The 17,327-nt window shown below is 41.9% G+C and overlaps 1 protein-coding gene across 1 annotated transcript in view; it reads left to right on the top strand.

The window, feature by feature from the left end:
* The first annotated feature begins 1,793 nt into the window (after positions 1-1,793).
* The window catches only part of RAP1B (RAP1B, member of RAS oncogene family), a 56,130-nt gene continuing 40,596 nt past the window's right edge, over positions 1,794-17,327 (top strand). The window contains exon 1 of the mRNA XM_036760181.1: positions 1,794-2,079. The gene's annotated coding sequence lies outside the window, so the exon portion shown is untranslated. The remainder of the gene's footprint in view (positions 2,080-17,327) is intronic.

The following is a 17,327-nucleotide window of genomic DNA, read 5'->3' as shown; positions in this document are numbered from 1 at the left end:
CTTTCCCAATACAATCCAAAGTCAAACAAGAAAACCAAATCAATGCAACTTGAGTCATTTTGGCCAGCAGGGGCATCGATGATTTTTTTTATTCATCACAAACATCTGGGAGGATATATCTAGACTTGGCTATATCTGCAAGTCCAGTTGACCAGGTGGAGAGCTGAAGTGGAATGAACAAAAAGGCAAAAAGGATGTTATCTACCCAAAGCTCCATTTTAAGGATTCCCAAGCCACGCATGTTCCTTCCTCTCCAGAAAGCGTTCTAGACTTTCTTCTTGGATTTTCCCTACGATGCTTACTACCTCCCTTGCGGCTTACTTTTATACGTTATCAGTCTCCATTAGAATATAACTTCCTTCTGGGCCACCGCTTTATTTTTTTCTTGTTTTTTTGTATTCCCAGGCCTTCACATTTGCACTCTGAATTTAATAAGTGATTATTAACTAGATTCAGGTGTGGAGAATCTCTCTGGCTTTAGGTGGGCATGTTCACTGCCTCCCCATCCCGCCTCCCCTTCCTTCTGGTCCCTGCTAAAATCCCACCTACTACAGAAGCCATTCCTCATTTCCCTCATTTCCGGCGCCTTCCTTCTCTGGATTATTTCCAATATATCCTCAAATATTGAAGAGGGTTTGGGGTGAGGGGTGCTCGACACCCCAAAGTACCGACACACCGGGTCCTGCCGAAAGAATTCGACTCAAGCTTTCTCAGCCCAGGGAAAAGATAGTTTATTAAGAGTTAGCCAAATAGGCCTGCCCCAAGAGATCCCACCCCTTGCGACGCCTGTAAGGAAAGTGAGCCAGATCAATCTGAGCTAGATTGGATCTGACCAACTTCATGGAGGCAAAATGGAGATTATATACACGAGGATTGTGGGAGGGATTGAGGGGTGGTCTGGGGTTATGGAAATGACAGACAATAAAGGGCTAGGGTAACAGCTAGGATATAGATATTTTGATCAGGATTAAGGATGGGAAACAGGATTAAGGGTGGGAAACAGCTGGACAACAGAGGACTGGGCAAGGTAGGCATTTGGGCTTAATGGTTATAGCCTCAGGCCAAGGCCAGGTGGAGTGGGAAGACTCAAGGAGAGTTCAAGGGTTCAAGGGGTTCCCAGAGACTGTGCCCTCATCAATATGACTTGTTGGTATATAGTTGTCTAGCCTCCATTGGACTTCGAGCTCCTAGTGAGCAGGGACTCTCTTTTGCTTTTCTACCCCCAGCACTTAGCACACACATAGTAGGTGCTTAATCCATGTTGACTGATTCATTACACTATGAGCTCCTAGTGAGCAGGGACTGTCTTTATTTTCCCAGCAGTTAGCAGTAGGTACTTAATAAATGTTTATTGATTTTTTAGGGACTTCCCTCTGTTAATCATTTCCAATACATCCTGCATATATCTTGTTTGTATTAGACCGTGACCTCCTTGAAAGCAGAGAGTGACTTTTGCCTTTCTTTCTATCCATCCCAGTACTCAGCGCACTTGGTGCCTAGCACGCAGTAGGCTTCTCGCCTGCTACCGGGACTCACGCTCCACGTGGACCAGACTCAGCCTCGCTCCGCTCCCGGAGCCGTGGGAGGGAGGGAGGGAGGGAGTTGGGAGGAGGGCGGGGGAGTTGGCCCAGAGGGAGTAGGGAGGAGGAAGGAGAGCGGGGAAGTTGGCCGGGAGGGAGCAGGGAGGAGGAAGAGAGAAAAGGTCAGGCTCATCGGCGCCCCGCCCAGCCCCGCCTCTCCAGCCTCGTTTCCCTCCTCCCTCCCCTCCCCGGCCCCGCCCCCTCCCGTGCTCCACGCCCGCCCTCTCCGCCGGCGGAAGGAACCGAAAGCGAGGCTGAACGCCTGACGTCAAGGCGACCCAGCCAAACCTCGCCCAGAGTCAGGCGTGGAACGAGCCGGAGCGGCGGCAGAGGAGGAAGAGGAGGAGGAGGGAGGTGGCGGCGGCGGCAGCGGCGGCGGTAGCAGTAGCAGCCCGGCGACCCACCTGCCTTGGCGGCCGGAGAGCGGAGACGGAGACGCCGAGAGAGAGCCCGGCTCTGCGGAGGGGGCCCTCCGGGGGACTCGGTGGCAGCGCCCTGAGTGAGTGGGGGGCCGGCGGCGGGGAGGAGGAGGAAGAGGAGGCCCGGGCGGGGCAGCGGGGCTGCGGGAGAGGGGCGTGCAGGTGGCGGGGCCGCCCGCTCCAGAGCCGGGGAGGGACGAGACGCCGCCGCCGGGGAGCCGCGCTCCTCTCTGCGGAAGGGGTCAAATGTCTGAAACATGGCGGAGGAAGTGCGAGCTTGAGGACCCCCCCTTGCACACCCGCTCCTCGCACACCCGCACGCGCTCCCGCTCCCGGTGGTGGGCGCGGGGCGGGCGGGCGTGTACGGTGCCGGGCTGAGGCGTGTGTCCGCCTCCCCGCACCCCCCGCCGCGCCCGCCCCCTCCCCCCTCGCACCGCCGGGGGTCCCCCGGCCCCCACCCGGGCTGTGGGTGGAAGTTGGAGAGCGGAAACGAGAAAAGTTGTCCTTGGACCGGACGGACCGTCCCCGAATCCGGGGGTGGGGGTGGGAAGGTTCGGGGGAAACCACTCCCCGGCCCCCCCCTCGGGGCTGCGAGGCTGACAGGGAAGGGATGGGGTGGGGGTTGCTTGCGACGGGGCTGGAGGACTCGCGTTTGTTTCGGGAAGTGGTAGGAGGAAGGCGGCCGAGCGAGCCCCACCTAGTCCGGCTCTGCACCCGCAGCCCCGGAGAGGGAGGCGATGATTAAAGGGCCTTCCCCGCCTGCAGCCGGGCAGGAAGCGCCCTCCTCGGGGGCCTGCTCGCCGGGGGAGACCGCCCCGAGCGCTCTTCTGCCCCTCCTGGCTTCCCGGGGTCAAGCCAGGTCACCCCCCCCCCCCCCAGCCCAGGAGGCGCCCCCAAAGGCCCAAGAGCCCCTGCCCTCGAGGAGCTGGTGGTCTAAGGGGGAAGCACTGTGCAGCAAGCTAGGATCCTTCCCTGCCTTGAAGTGGGTTATTGAAAATTGCCCCAGCAGAGCTGGCCCACTTTTTTTTCCTGGATATCCTTTGAGCAAAGTACTACACTCTCGAGTCAACGTTTAAGTACCTACTGTGTGCCCGGCACCAGAGATGAACAGAAAACCAATTCCTGTCCTCTAGCTGCTCACAATCTAATGGGGGGGCAGTGAACTATGATTCTTCCTAGCCCTGAAGTAGATTATTTAAAACTGCTCCAGTAGAGCTGGCCCACTTTTTTTCCTGGATATCCTTTGAGCAAAGTACTGCACTCCCAAGTCAGTGTTTATTAAGTACCTACTATGTGCCAGGTACTGGAGATGGCTCAGAAAATCAATTCCTGCCTTCCAGCTGCTCACAATCTAATGAGGTAATGAACTATGATTCTTCTTAGCTCCGAAGTCCGAAGTAGATTGTTTAAAACTGCTCCGGCAGAGCTGGGCCACTTTTTTTTTTCCTAGATATCGTTTGGAAAAAGTACTGCACTCTCAAGTCAACCAGGACTTGTTAAGGGTCTGCTATGTATCAGGCCTTGTGCTAGGTGCTGGGGCTACTAAGAAAAGCAATTCCTGCCCTCAAGGAGACGACAATCTAAAAGGGATACGATAAACTATGGTTTTTAAAGACCTGAAGGGAGGTGGGGGGTATTAATCCATTGCTTTTTTTTTTTCCTTACACAAATGGATGTCCTTTGGGAAAAGAACTTCTACTAGGTACTGGAGATAATTAAAACCAATTCCTGTGCTCACAATAAAATGGGAATGCCATAAACTATTATTCTTCGAAGCCTCAAAATAGGTTGGGTCTTTTTTTAACCTACCTCATTCTCTCTCTTCCCCCCCCCCCCCCCTTTCTCCCTTAAATGAATGTCTTTGGGAGGAAGTGCTGCTCTTAATATCAGGGAAGTTTACGTTCTTTGGACATTAGATTGGTAGTCATAAACTTTAGAACTGGAAGGGACCTTGGATAGTTTATCTAGTACAAACCCCTCATTTTCCAGGTAAGGAAAAGATACCTCCGAGTGAAATGACTTACTCAAGGTCATACATTGCCTGATTTTTGTTTCTCCTCTACCAAAAAGGATGGAATGACAAATTCTGTCTGACAAAACTGATCTTTGAGTATGCTCATACGGTGGGGAATTGAAAGGTTGGCCATGTGTGAACTAGAGAGCTCTTGTCTGGGATGAGCCTGGAGAAGGGCCTTGAAACCCAGAAATACAGGGTTCAGTGCTGATGTACCAAATCGGGTGGCCCTGCAGACAGAAGTGGCTGACATAAATGAAATTGCACATCAGGAACACGTCTGAATTTGTGATTTTGCAATTTCATTTATAGAGGGAATTTCTGGCTAAGGAAATGGCCTTTATTTATACAAGATGGCACTTTTTCTTCAGCATAAGTCTTAGAGAGCTGCCCAGAGTACTGAGTGGTTTAGGGACTCGCCCAGGATCACCCAGCCAATATGTGAGACCCACAGTCAGTCCTCTTTCCACTTGGCTGGGGAATGAAAGTAGCTTCTGTGTTTGATTCTGGGATAACTGCTAGCAACTTTTTAAATGGAGAGACAGATGAAGACTTGGTTGCCAAACCCTCACCTTTGTTTACAGTGCTGTAAATTTTCAAAATGCTTTCCATCTACGTTTTTATTTTATCCTCAAAATAACAATGCGTAATTAGTGCCTGGTGTAACCTACTCCTGTACTAAATGAGTTTTTTTTTTTTTGACAAATGAGTTGTGACGAGGAGTCAGAACAGCAGAAAACCCAAGCCATATACTTGAGCATCTTAACAGCCATAGCCAATGACATATTCGTAATTTAGCAACTAGTATCATTACATTGTTATTCTTATTCTCTGCTAACACCATAAAGTTGATGAAATTGAACAGGAAACTAATGTTCAACTCCGCCTTATCATTTGGCTTTAATTACAAACTTCTTAACAGATTTGTATGGTTTTTGACTAATAAAATTACAAATGAACTTTTAGCACAGATGAAAACACCTATTGATTTGTTTCTGGCTTGTTTTTTCTTAATGACAGTTATGTACTTCTATTTCTATTCATGTTAATACCAGAGGTTGTTCTCCCTGTTGCTTACCATCTTTCCACCCGTACCTTCCCCCTCTCAATTCTAAGTTAATGTACTCTAGATTTCAGTGCCACTGGAAATATATTGATACTTATAATCAAAGCATTCAAAGACCTATCTTGAATCCCATATGTTTGTGCTTTGAAACTTTAATACATGCTGATACTGGGTTAGAAGACTGCCTTGCTTGCATCCCTCACCAAAGGGGTTTAGTTAGTGAAGGAGCAAAAGGACCCTATTTTAAGCTGTGACAATTTATGACTTTTTGTTTCTGCTAGTTGAGGGACGAGATGGCTATGGGGATTAGTGGGGCTGAGAGCTTTTACCTCCCAGTCACATTTGTTGAAAGTTTCCCAGGCCAGCTAGTATACTAGTTAAAAGTGCAAGCCTGGGAATTGACTTTTTCTTGACTCTTTCTTGCAAATAACATCAGATAAACCTGAGTGTAACCCTCTATAAATACATAAATATGTTATTTTATCAAGTTTTCTGAACTACATTATATAGGACAGCAATTTACCATTTCAGAACTTGTTTGTTTAAAAAAAATCTTTAGGCTTACAATTAGATATATAAGACACCCAGGTAAATACAAAAGCCAAGGTCTAATTGCTTCAAGGATTAGAATCTGTGATGGCACCCTGAGATGATATTAAGAGTTAGAAGACACCACAAGATCATCTTATTCAAGCCCTGTCATTTTACACATGAGGAAACCTAGGCTAGGAAACTGAGATGTTGGGCAGGTAGGTAATGAGCAAAGGGCAACAGCCATTATTCCAGCCCTAGTCCCCTAACTCCAAAGCCAGTGTTCTCTCCATAGTCATGCTGCCTCTTCCTTCTGAGATGTATTGAATACTGTACAAGAGTCAGAAACTTTGATTTGAGGTGTTACGAAGTTGTCTTTCGTGGAGGAAAGTTTTGTATGGAGCCAATGTAACATTCCAAATAAAATCACTTTATAAACTTTATAGATGATCAATATTAAGCAATCTTAATGCCCTCCTTCAGTCATGTCACTTTTCTTTTTAAAAACCTTCAAAAAGGCATTTGAATGTAACAGAAATTGCATATTCTGATAATAAAGATCTCTCATCTTTCTTGAACCTCCCTTTCCAGTTTATAGTCTCTGTCTGAAATCCTTTTTTGGGATTCCCTCTCGCCTTTAGCTGAAGCCTCTCCCTTCCTTCAAGGATCAAGTATTCCACACACATCTCCTAATTGAAGATTTCCCCAAGAAACCCTCCTTTCTCTCAAATTTCTCTCTGTATTAGGTTGTAAACTCCTTAGTCAAGGTAGAGTCTTGCCTTGTCTTACATTCTCAGCACCCAGCTAACCTGATGCTTTGTATGTATTGGGCGCTTAATTTAACTTTTGAATTGAATTTCATTTCTTTCCAAACTTCCAGCCACAATAATACTACTTTTGGTTATCTAGTTATCATGAAGGTCAAACATGTACTATACGTCTCTATTATTTCCACTACCACTTGTAAAATATTTTCAGTTGTTTGGCATTATTGGGATTTCCATTTTTTAAAATTTGTCTTTCTAGGGAAAGATAACTGTATTAGCTACATATAGGGGGAATGTAGGTATTAGGCCTTTAAGGGAAATGATTTTATAAAAATTACTTTCATATCTAAAAATATGTTCAATATTAATTTGGTACAGAGAGTTCCCCTGGGTTTTACACTATTCTAGAGTAGAACTACTTTTGACTTGTTTGTAATTCTCTTTGATCCATGTGCATTGTTTATTATTTAGATGTTAGAAATGTGTTCATCTCAAAATTTAAAAAGTTAAATTTCTTAAGTGTTGAGTGGTGGTTTAACAACAGTATCATTCTAAATTGAACTTAAAACACTCTTGCAGTTATCTTACCTTATGCTTCAAAATTGTTAGATCTCCTAAAGTAAGCAGGTTTAATAATATACTAAAAATTAAATTAATTTCTGGTAAACTTGAAGCATATAGATTATTGAATAATTGTATTTCTATGAGAAGAATGCTTGTAACTGGCAAATAGACTGAAGAGCTAGAGGGAGGAAGGTGTTCACCAAAATCAAATGTAATCAGTGTGTTTTGTTCAATTCAGGACATTAAACTATGTAGTCCCTACTATTTTACAGAAGTCTTTTTGGCATGTTTTAAAACAGTGACCTTATTTGTTTCTAACTGTTAAGTTCAGACAAGGGAACCCATTTGAATATCCAGACTTATGCCCAAAAATGTTTTTAATTATAGTGACATAATTACATTGACACATTTTTTAAAAATAAAAGTAAGTCAGCTAAATTCTAGCTTGATGGAAAGTAAGGATTGCTTCTTAATTTATCTTCTAATTTCCCTAGTATTGTACATAGCACCGAAACATAATTTTTGTTGAATTAAACCATATTTAAAGTCTTACCAAGAATATTATTAAATTTTTGGAGGCTAAACAGTGAACTCTTGTTGAGTTTTCAGGGCCTTGATTCACCTCTTTTACAGTTTTTGATTCATTAAAATTCATCAACGGAGACTTCCTTGATAGAGACTTTGGTACCTCCAAATAAAGGACAAAAATCACTGGTATAACAGTTTTTTTCATTAAATACATTTCTGCTTTGAATTCTTTAAAAAGTTAGAACTGTATTGCAGCAGGCTAATATCTCTTATTTTAGGAATTAGGTGATGATGCCCTTTTGTGGGGACAAAGGATGCTGTAAGCATTACAAAGTATAGGCCCCATTATCCTGAGGTTAAGTGATTTGCCCAAAGTCATATTGCTGACATCGAGGATTTGAACCCAGGTCTGCTGGGTTCCTATGTTCTCAATTCTTTCTCTTATACTGAGCTACCACTCCAAAGGCAGACAGTTCATGGTGGTTTTAATTAGGCCTTCCTAAAATTTTGGTCAGAAGATAGCATGGAATAGAGCCACTGGGCTTAAAGTAAGGAAGTCCTGTGTTAAAATCCCACTTGACATTAGTTAACTGACTAACCTTAATTTCCTCATCTGTAAAATGGGATTCATAATAGCTGTAGTGCTTACCTCAAATTGTTTTTGTGAGGGTGAAATGAGATAATATATGTAGATCACTTTGAAAATGCTTTATCAAAATCAGTTGTTCTGATTTACAACTGTTGGAAGTGGGCACTATTTCCAAATATCCCTTGAGAATCTTGACTACTATAGTGATGGTGAGGTGGATATGGGTGTGTAATTTAAGGATTTATTAAGCATCTACTGTGTGCCAAAGCAGTATGCTGGAAACACAAATACAAAAAAGCCTGCCATTCTTAGAATTTATAGTCTCTCAGGGGAGACAGGTACATGTGTAAATAAATTATTTCCAGGGTGCTGGGCAGGGAGGAATGGAAGCTGGGGCAAAAAGGAAAGGTTTCCCTCTTGGGAGGGGAGGGAGATGGCACTTGAGTTGGGTTTTGAGGGAAACGAGTATCTCAGACATGGGAGCAGCTGCCCATGTAAAGAAGGGCATGGAGACAGGAGATGGGATGTCATGTATGAAGAACTGCAGGAAGGCCAGTTTTATGGGTTCCAAGAGTTTATGAAGGAGAGTAATGTGTAATAAGCCTGAGAGGGTATATTAGAACCATTTTGTGAAGGGTTTTGATTCCTAAATAAGAGTTCATATTTGTCTTTGAGTCAAGAGGGAGGCCCTGGAACTTCCTAAACAGTTGCATAGACCCATTTTACTTTAGGATAATCAATTTAGTAACTATGTAGAATTTGAATTGGCGAGGGGAGATACTTTAAGGCAGAGAAATAAGATTGTGCCACAATTCTGGCAAGAAGTGATAAGGGCCTCTGCACTAGGGTGGTGGCTGAATGAATGGAGAAAAGAGGGAATTACAATCAGTAAGAATTGGAAACAGTATGAAGGATGAGGAGTCATCAAGGGGAATTCCAAGGTTGTGATTCTGGTGGGTGACTAAGGATCGTAGTGAACTCCACAGATATGGGAACATTTGAAAAGAGCGTTGAGTTTGGGAAGAAAGAATAAGTTGTGTTTTGGACATGTTGGGTTTGAGATGTCTGTGGGACATCTAAATGGTCCTTGGGCGATTGATATGAAATTGGAGCTGGATATGTAGATCTGGGGAAAAAGTGGCTACATGGATCTAGTAGAGCATGTTCAGCAATTTTTGGTCTAGACCTGTGACTTCATATGTGTAGGGCACTCCCTTGACCAACATAGGTCCACAAGTGCTTGGCAACTCATGCTCTTAGAGCTCTCTGGATCACTAAAGTAACAAATGACTTGTCCAAGGTCATAGCCAATTAAGTGTCAAGGTGGGATTTGAACCTGGATCTTCATGTTTATCTGTGTCCGTGGAGGGGGGAGGACAGAGGACGACAAAGGACAATTGGAATGAGATAGGTGAAAACTGAGTTGAATTAAAGCAGCTGAACTGGCTTAGACCAAATATTTTAACTCAGGCAATCAGCAAATTCTAGAACTATTTTCAGTTTTCAAGGTTATAACCAAAATTGCTTATGCAGAATTTGTGTTTATCTCAACCTCCTTTTCTGAATCTCTCCCATATTTTTCCTATCCAGGTGCTCATTTCTCTTCATATTTTGTTTGATCTTGCTGTCTGAGGTCATCCTAGCCCTTCTCTGCAGCAAACACATACCAACTATGGTCTTTATAATGTACTGTATTCAGGTTTCGAAATAAATTTTTATGTCTTTTATGTCATTTTTGTCATCAGTCTCATTCTTAGCTATGTCTCTTCTCCACCCCCATCCTTAGTTTTAGCATTTATTATTTCTCCTCATTGCCTCCCCATTGAAAAAAAGAAAGCCCTCATAACAGATATACATATTCCAGTAAAACAAAGTCCCATGTGTTGGCCATGTCCAAAAAATATATTTCATTCTTCATTTTAAGTCCCTTGTCTGCTAGCAGCACTTGGGTATTGTGCTTCATTTTCTCTGGCATTATGGTTTATTATTGAAGAGTTTAGTTGTTTTTTTTATGATCTTATTGTATGAATTGGGCTACTGGTTCTATTCATTCACTTTGCGTTAGTTCATAAAGGTTCTCCCAGTTTCCTCTGAATCTGTTCATTTTGTCATTTTTCATGACATAGTATTCCATTGTATTCTTAAACCAATAATCTGTTTGACCATTCTCCAGTAGGTAGGTATTGACTCAGTTATGTTTTTGGCTACTATGAAGAGTTGCTATACTTAGTTTTGTACGTGTGTGTGTGTGTGTGTCTGTGTCTGTCTCTCACACACACACACACAGCATTGAAAAAACAGCCAATACAATGGCTTATACAATTACCTTGTCTAAGTGAAGGCAGCACTACTCCATAATTCCCACACTTGTATGAAAAGGCAGAAGGTAAATTTCATAGTCTGTTACTAGGAACCAAGATTGGGCATTATGATTGCTTAGACTTGGGCTTTCTTTTTAGTATTCTTTTTGTTTACATTATTATAGTTGTATATTGTTCTCCTGGTTCTGTTTTACATCAGATAAGTCTTCACATCTTTCTCACCATTCTTCATTTGTTGTTTATTAGAAAACAATGTCCCACTAAATTCACATACTACAATTTTATCTATCCTTTAGTTTATGGTTACCTACTAAGGGCAGAACTGTCTTTTGCCTCTTTTTGTATACCTAGCACTTGGTACAGGGCCTGCCATAGTCATATGGTAGGTACTTAATAAGTGTTTGACTGCTCCTGCAAAAAGTGTTGCTTTGAATCTTTTGGTTACATAGGTCTTTACATCTTTGGCCTCCTTGGGATATATGCTCAGTATACATTTGACTGGTACCTACTAAAGTCCTGTTCTGATGATTTATCATGGTTTGGAGATGAACCTGCATTCTTCAAGGCTGTGCCAGTATAGTGCAAGCCCAGGCAGGCCCTCACAAGCCTTTGAGTGCCAGGAGATAATGGAGTATATTTGTGTCATCTAAGGACCAACATAACTGAGTATGTAAAGGTTCCACACTAAATTGCCTAGAGGGCGATGGACTTTTCAGCAACAGAGATTCTCAAAGATTATTAAATTGTGTAGGGATTGTGATCTCTGTCAGCAGAGGGACAAAAATCAAATCCTTAAAATGTGTTTTTAAGCTAGGGAGAATTCTGGTAGCCATGCCTTGTCAATTTTATCTTCATATCTCTCCCATCAATCCTCATCTCTACTCCTAGCCAAACACCTTAATTCAAGCCCTCATCGCCTTTCCCTTGTACTATTGCAACAACATTCTAAGTTAATTTCCTTACATCCGGCCTCTTCTCTCTTTACAGTCAGTCTTCCACACAGCAGACAGATTGATGATCCTAAAGATCTATTATCTCCCTGCTTAAGAAGCTTCATCACCTGCTGCTTCAGAAAATTAAAACAAGCAACAAAGTGTTGTGTCTGTTAGTATGGTGACAAGAAGCCAGCCTGAGACCTGCCATTCAAACCCCCCCTATGATGTGTATGTACTGACCGTGTGACCCCGGTGCTTTTAGGACAGAGCACAGACTCATGGTGTCTATTTCAGAACCGTCCGTCTGGTTCCAGCCTGCCTTTCTAGGCTGACTATGCAGTACTTCCCTTCTTCAGCCAGCCTACTTGCTGTTTCCCATACTCAAATTCCATCACCTGACTTTGTGCCACAGCCCGAGAGAGAATGTTCTCTCACTTCACCCGCTATCTCTTGGAAACCCCTCATTCTGTTCAAAATTACCCCATTTATTTGTACTTCCCCCCTGCTTACTTTGTGTGCACCTTGGAGGAGCGGGGGGGGGCAGTGTTATTCTCACTACACTTGAAGCAAGAGTGCTATGTCATGTTGGCGCGTAATAGATAAATTCTTATTGAATTGAACAGCCTTTGTTTCTATTTTTATGAGGTCTCTTCAACAGAAGTATTCCGGTAGAAGCTGAAAGACTAGATAACCTCTAATAACAAGGAAGCCTGTCCTCTAGTAAGCCTAGAATCTCTATACCGTACCACACCACGCTCATCTGTGGTGCTTATATTAACAGGGTACTTCACTTTTCACACGGAATCTCAGCCGTGCAAGAACCCTTACCAAGGGCTGGTGGTATCTCCGTTGTAAGGATTGGAAGACTGAGGCCCAGGAACATGAATTCATTTTCCCAAGAACACAGCTAGCTAATAAGTTTTCAAGCTAGAAACAGAGCCCGGGTCTCCTCTCTCTTTGATCCTGAATTGTTTCTACTATACCACATTCCCTGATCCTAATGAGCAACTCTAGAGAGACTCAGTAAAAATCATTTCTTGGTTAGAGAATATATTTGCTTGGTACGTTTGAACTGTTGAGGGGAGGTGGACAATGAGTATGTGTGCACCTTCTGGATGTGTCTGATTGAACATTTACTGAGCTCCCACCAACGTGCCAAGAACTGTGCAGGGCACTGGGGAGACAAAAAGAATAGCGAAGCAGTTCTGCCTTCCGGAGTTTACAGTCTACCCCGCAGGAAGCAATATGAACGTGAAGGAGAGGGCCAACCATGAGATGACAAATTCAGAGGTAGAATGGTTGCCTCTTTGTCCAAAATCACACAGGGCTCTAACTGAGATTCAAACCCAGGTCAGCTTTTCACTGTCAAGTCCAAACACACGTTCTGTCTGTTATGTTGACTCCACAGTCAGGCTGAAGTTTAAATCTAGCCCCAGAAACTTAATAGCTGATCCTAGACAAGTCATGTAACGGCTCTCTGCCTCCATTTCCTCATCTGTAAAATGGGGATTAATGATAGCACCTACCTCTCTGTTGTGAGAACAGAATGAAATATTTGTAAAGCTCCTTGTAAACCTTTAAGTGCTATATTAATGTTGTTATCAGTAGCAGCTGGAGCCCAAGTGATCAGGAAAGGTTTCACGTAGTTCATGAGTTCTTACATGGATTCTTACACAGTCAGTCAGCAAACATTAAGTCTCTTAAGATTGGATACTTTGCTAGACTCTGGAGATACAAACACGGATTAAAACAGGTAATCTCTGCTCTCAAGGATCTTACATTGTAACGGGAAAGACAGCCAAGTACATATGTACTTGTACATATCTAGAGTTAATATAAAGAGTATGAAAGAACAACGCTGTACTTTGAATTTTAGCCAGTCTGCTAGAGACGTTTTATTAATAATACCTGCATTTGTGTTGGAAGAGAGGTTCAGAGTTTCCTCTGCTAATTAGAATTTTCCCCAGCCCAGTTTCCACTTGTGTTTTATAGTAATCATGAAAGAAAGGGCAAAATTACCCAGCAAAGTAAAACAAAGCAGTAAGCGAAGTCATAATAGGTGCACCCTTAGGGAAATACCTTCCTAAAACCAATCACTCCCTCTTAACTGTTCCCTGAAATGCAGGTGTTTTTTACCATGGCCAGTGAACTTGTTTTTTAAATATTTTGATAACTGTATTTCAGTATAATTGGTTTTCTTTGTAGTCTTACATGTCTTACTCTGTTCATTCAGAATCATCATTTTGAGGAAAGGTCCACAGGCTCACCAGCTTAAGAACACCTGTTCTACTTGTTCAGTATAAATATGGCATTTTCTGCATTTTACCTTAATTCATCTGATGGGGGGGGGGTTGGCGAGGTGGGGGGAGTGAAATGAAGAAAACATTCCAGATGCTATAAAAGTATACCCAGTGCTTTGAATATGCGGCAGATTATATTGATGGTGCTACAGAAAATGATACTATGAAGAGGCAAAAGCCCAGGGTTTTTAAACATGTTTTATTCTCCAGCTCTTCAATGCCTAGAAAGTAACTAGGACACTATCAAAATGAGTGAAACTGAGATCAGTTAAAGGCAGTTGGAACTTAAAAAGTAACATCATTTTGGTGGACCAGAAATTAGATCTTGATGACTTTAGCCATAGTTGTTAGAAAATGGATATTCTGACTCTCTATACTGATTTTTCCAATACAGCTGTAACTCATCTGGAGAGGATACTTCTATTTGTTCAACCCAACACATTTTATCCCATGTGGCAACTATATCCTTAAGTCCACTGATTCCCTGCCAACGTTGTCATTATTCCATGAGTACTTATGAATTGACTAGGCTCTCTTGTGTGCTTAAACTCCTTGTGTGTATCATACTAGTGGTTAAGTGACAATAGAATAAATTTTAATTCTGGTTAGCTTTAATGCTTCTCTCAGTGAAAGTTATAGATCTCCTTTATCCCCCACCCAAAATATCCCAACCCAAATACACTCTTTCATGGTCAGAATGTGGTGTTCCAATTCATCAAGTAGAAATACCTTTTTTTTTTCCTGTGAGCTTTTCAGGAGTAATCCTTGTTAGTTTCACTTTTCAAATTTTGGGCTAGTGATTTTCATGGTTTTTTTTGTTTATTTTGCACATTAAGAATCTGATTACCAACTTCAAATAGATAAGCCCTCCACTGTAAAAGTTGAAGTTGTGTTGGTGTTGGCCACCAGGTAGTTTACCCACTACTATTAAACTATTTTCTTCATTTAATGATCGTTGTTTTATACTCTTTAATAAATAACCTGTATTGAGGGTGCTCTTAGGAAGTGCTTATAGAGACTACAAGTCCTCTCTAACTTAGCAGATGGTCAGAACTACATTAAAACTTTTCTAGCTAGCGGGAACCTGCCCGAGGGCTTCCAAAATCCAGGGTCACCTCTACGTTGTAATGAGGCATTACCCTGGAAGTAACACGGGTGCTTCCTTGTATGAGAGAGGACAGAAAAAGAGTATCGAGTCTAAACAGTACTATTCTGAGTAGACAGGTGTGGAGTAGTTGAGAGACCAAGTGTGAAAATACTAACTTCACTGTAGAACTTCAGTGATTTTAAATATTTTAGAACCCTCCATTAAATGAGATAATCCACTGGGGAGAGGAAGTTACTTTGGTCCTTTTCATATTAAGCTGTTTTCACAGAGCTCTGTCGCGTTGCATACTGAGATTATTCTTAAATCCAGAACACAAAAACTAATTACTAGTTGCCATTGGCTGGGATTTCTGCTACTTTGGTTGCCAGATGAAAAAGAAAAGGGTAAAGCTAATTCTGTAATGACAGGCTGACCAGAGGAGGGAAAGAGAAGAAAATGTTTGTTGAGAGGTCGATTTCCCCATTGATCAAGGATGTATCGATCATGTTTAATGTCTTAAATATATCATATGACCTATAGATGTTAGTCTTATGTAGCATCTTCCTTAGATATTAGTCCATCTTTCCCATGTCATCAAGAATATGTGGGTCTCAGGTGGCCACTTTTTACTTTAGAGATTGCCTAATTAGGCAGTTTTATGGCAACAAAGCAAACTATCATAACCAGCTAAACTCACACTTAGCTGTCAGTATTTTAAAGTAAGGCCTTTTTGCTCATTGCTGTGCTTCGGCAGCGGCTTGACGTAGTAGATAAAGAAGACCTAGATTCCAATTCTGCCTTTGACATGTACTAGGTGGCATAACCCCTGACAAGTCCAAGTGTCTTAACTTCTCAGAGCTCTTGACAGATACTAAGTTGCAAAAGAATTCATGTGCATTCTCACTGTATCATTAAATCACAGGGCCCAGTCCCCCTTACCAAATCAGCACATTTTTTAGTGCCCTTCTGTGCAGAGGGCATGCAGCGTACCAATATAAAAGCAGGGAGTTGAGAATATAGGGTGTCCTAAAAGTCTTAGTGTAGTTATTAGCTATTAAAGCTTTGTTATGCCATTTTTTGTATAATACAGTAGAGCTTTTATTTTTTAGGTATTAAACCTTTTAAACTTCACTAAGACTTTTGGGACATCCTGTAGAAACGAAGATTACAGACAGAATAGTCATTTAACTAGGTCTTTGAAAGATGGGTTAACATTTGGCTAAACTGAGAACTGTGGTGGGCATCTCAGGAAGGTGGAAGAGCTGAAGCAAAAGTGCTGAGGCTGGACAATGCACAAGGCTCAGGTGGTCAAGCAACAGAATAAATCAGTAGTTAAGAGATGAAGCTGGAAAAGTACATTAAGTCTAGGTTTGTGGAGGTCTTCTGTGTTCTTCCTTGTTAGCATAACTTGTTTTCATAGAGGAAAGCCTCTATCATCTGACAACTGGGTAGGGTCAGAGCCTTGCTCAGTACTAACTCAAGGAGGAATACTACCTGGACAGAAAGGAACATTTAGAGATAGAAACCATATAGTTTCACAATAAAAAATCTTTTTAATTCTTTGAAAAGACAAATGGTTGTGGAGTGGGAATTTTTAACTTAGTATTTTAATTTTTAACTGGTTTTTATATGCTTTAGAGCAGTGGCGACAAGCTCAAATAGAAAAGGGAGACACTAAATTGTACATAAGGATCCCTACTGGCTGCATATTGACTTAGGAAACCACTTATATCTATGTTTTATTGTATTTTTATTTATTTTGTTCAGTATTTCTTAATTACCTATTTATCTGGTTCAGGATGCACTCAGCCAGCATGCTACATGTTTGACACCTCTGTTTTAGAGTAGCAATCCATTGAGTTTTAAATTACACAGTGAAACTGGTGAGATTTAGAGTATTCAGCATTTCATGAGTGGTCAGTTCAAAGATGTAGTCGATGACTTAATTTAAGAAGGATTTAGAACTGGAATTTGAATCAGCTCATTTGAAGGGTTTATTTAAAGTATTTACAAGAATTAGGTTTTGTGGTGTTTAGTAGATCTTAGTGGAGCAGTAGAAATAATACTTTAATATTTCAATAATAAAGAAGTTTGTGGTTTTATCACTATAGGTACTGTCTCCATCTAGCATGAAGCATAATCCTCTGCATCTAAATATTTTGCCTTCATGAGTTGCTGTATCAGATATAGATATAACACTCAGTGGATAGCAGGATAAATACCTGCCTTTAAAATATTTAAGCATTTAATTTAGGAAGAAATTTCTGGAGTTTGTTTGTCCCTGCAGTAAATGCTTGTGTTTTCTAGGTGAAGCAGGTAATGAGTTGAGCAGCTCAGTGACACATGATCACACTTGTCTCTTCTTTACCCTTTTGATTCAAGTTAGCAGACAGACCATGTTTGCAGCTCATCAAACCTTTATCCTTCACTTGTCCTAATTGCTCAGGAACTAATCTATTTGGAGGAGGGAAAAGTTTGAGCCAGAGGTTTTTATGAGTTGGTTAGCACATTTCTGAAGTGTAGAATGGTGGTAGAATTCCTTACTACAGCAGCAAGAGCATATTGACATTGATTGTTAATGAGTAATGATTCTCCATCTACTATGCAAAAACTGGAACCATTTATT

The sequence above is a fragment of the Trichosurus vulpecula genome, chromosome 5 (genome assembly GCF_011100635.1).
Source record: "Trichosurus vulpecula isolate mTriVul1 chromosome 5, mTriVul1.pri, whole genome shotgun sequence".
Classification (NCBI taxonomy): domain Eukaryota; kingdom Metazoa; phylum Chordata; class Mammalia; order Diprotodontia; family Phalangeridae; genus Trichosurus; species Trichosurus vulpecula.
Note: the sequence above shows the minus strand (reverse complement) of the source record. Positions and strands in the feature narration are given on the sequence as shown.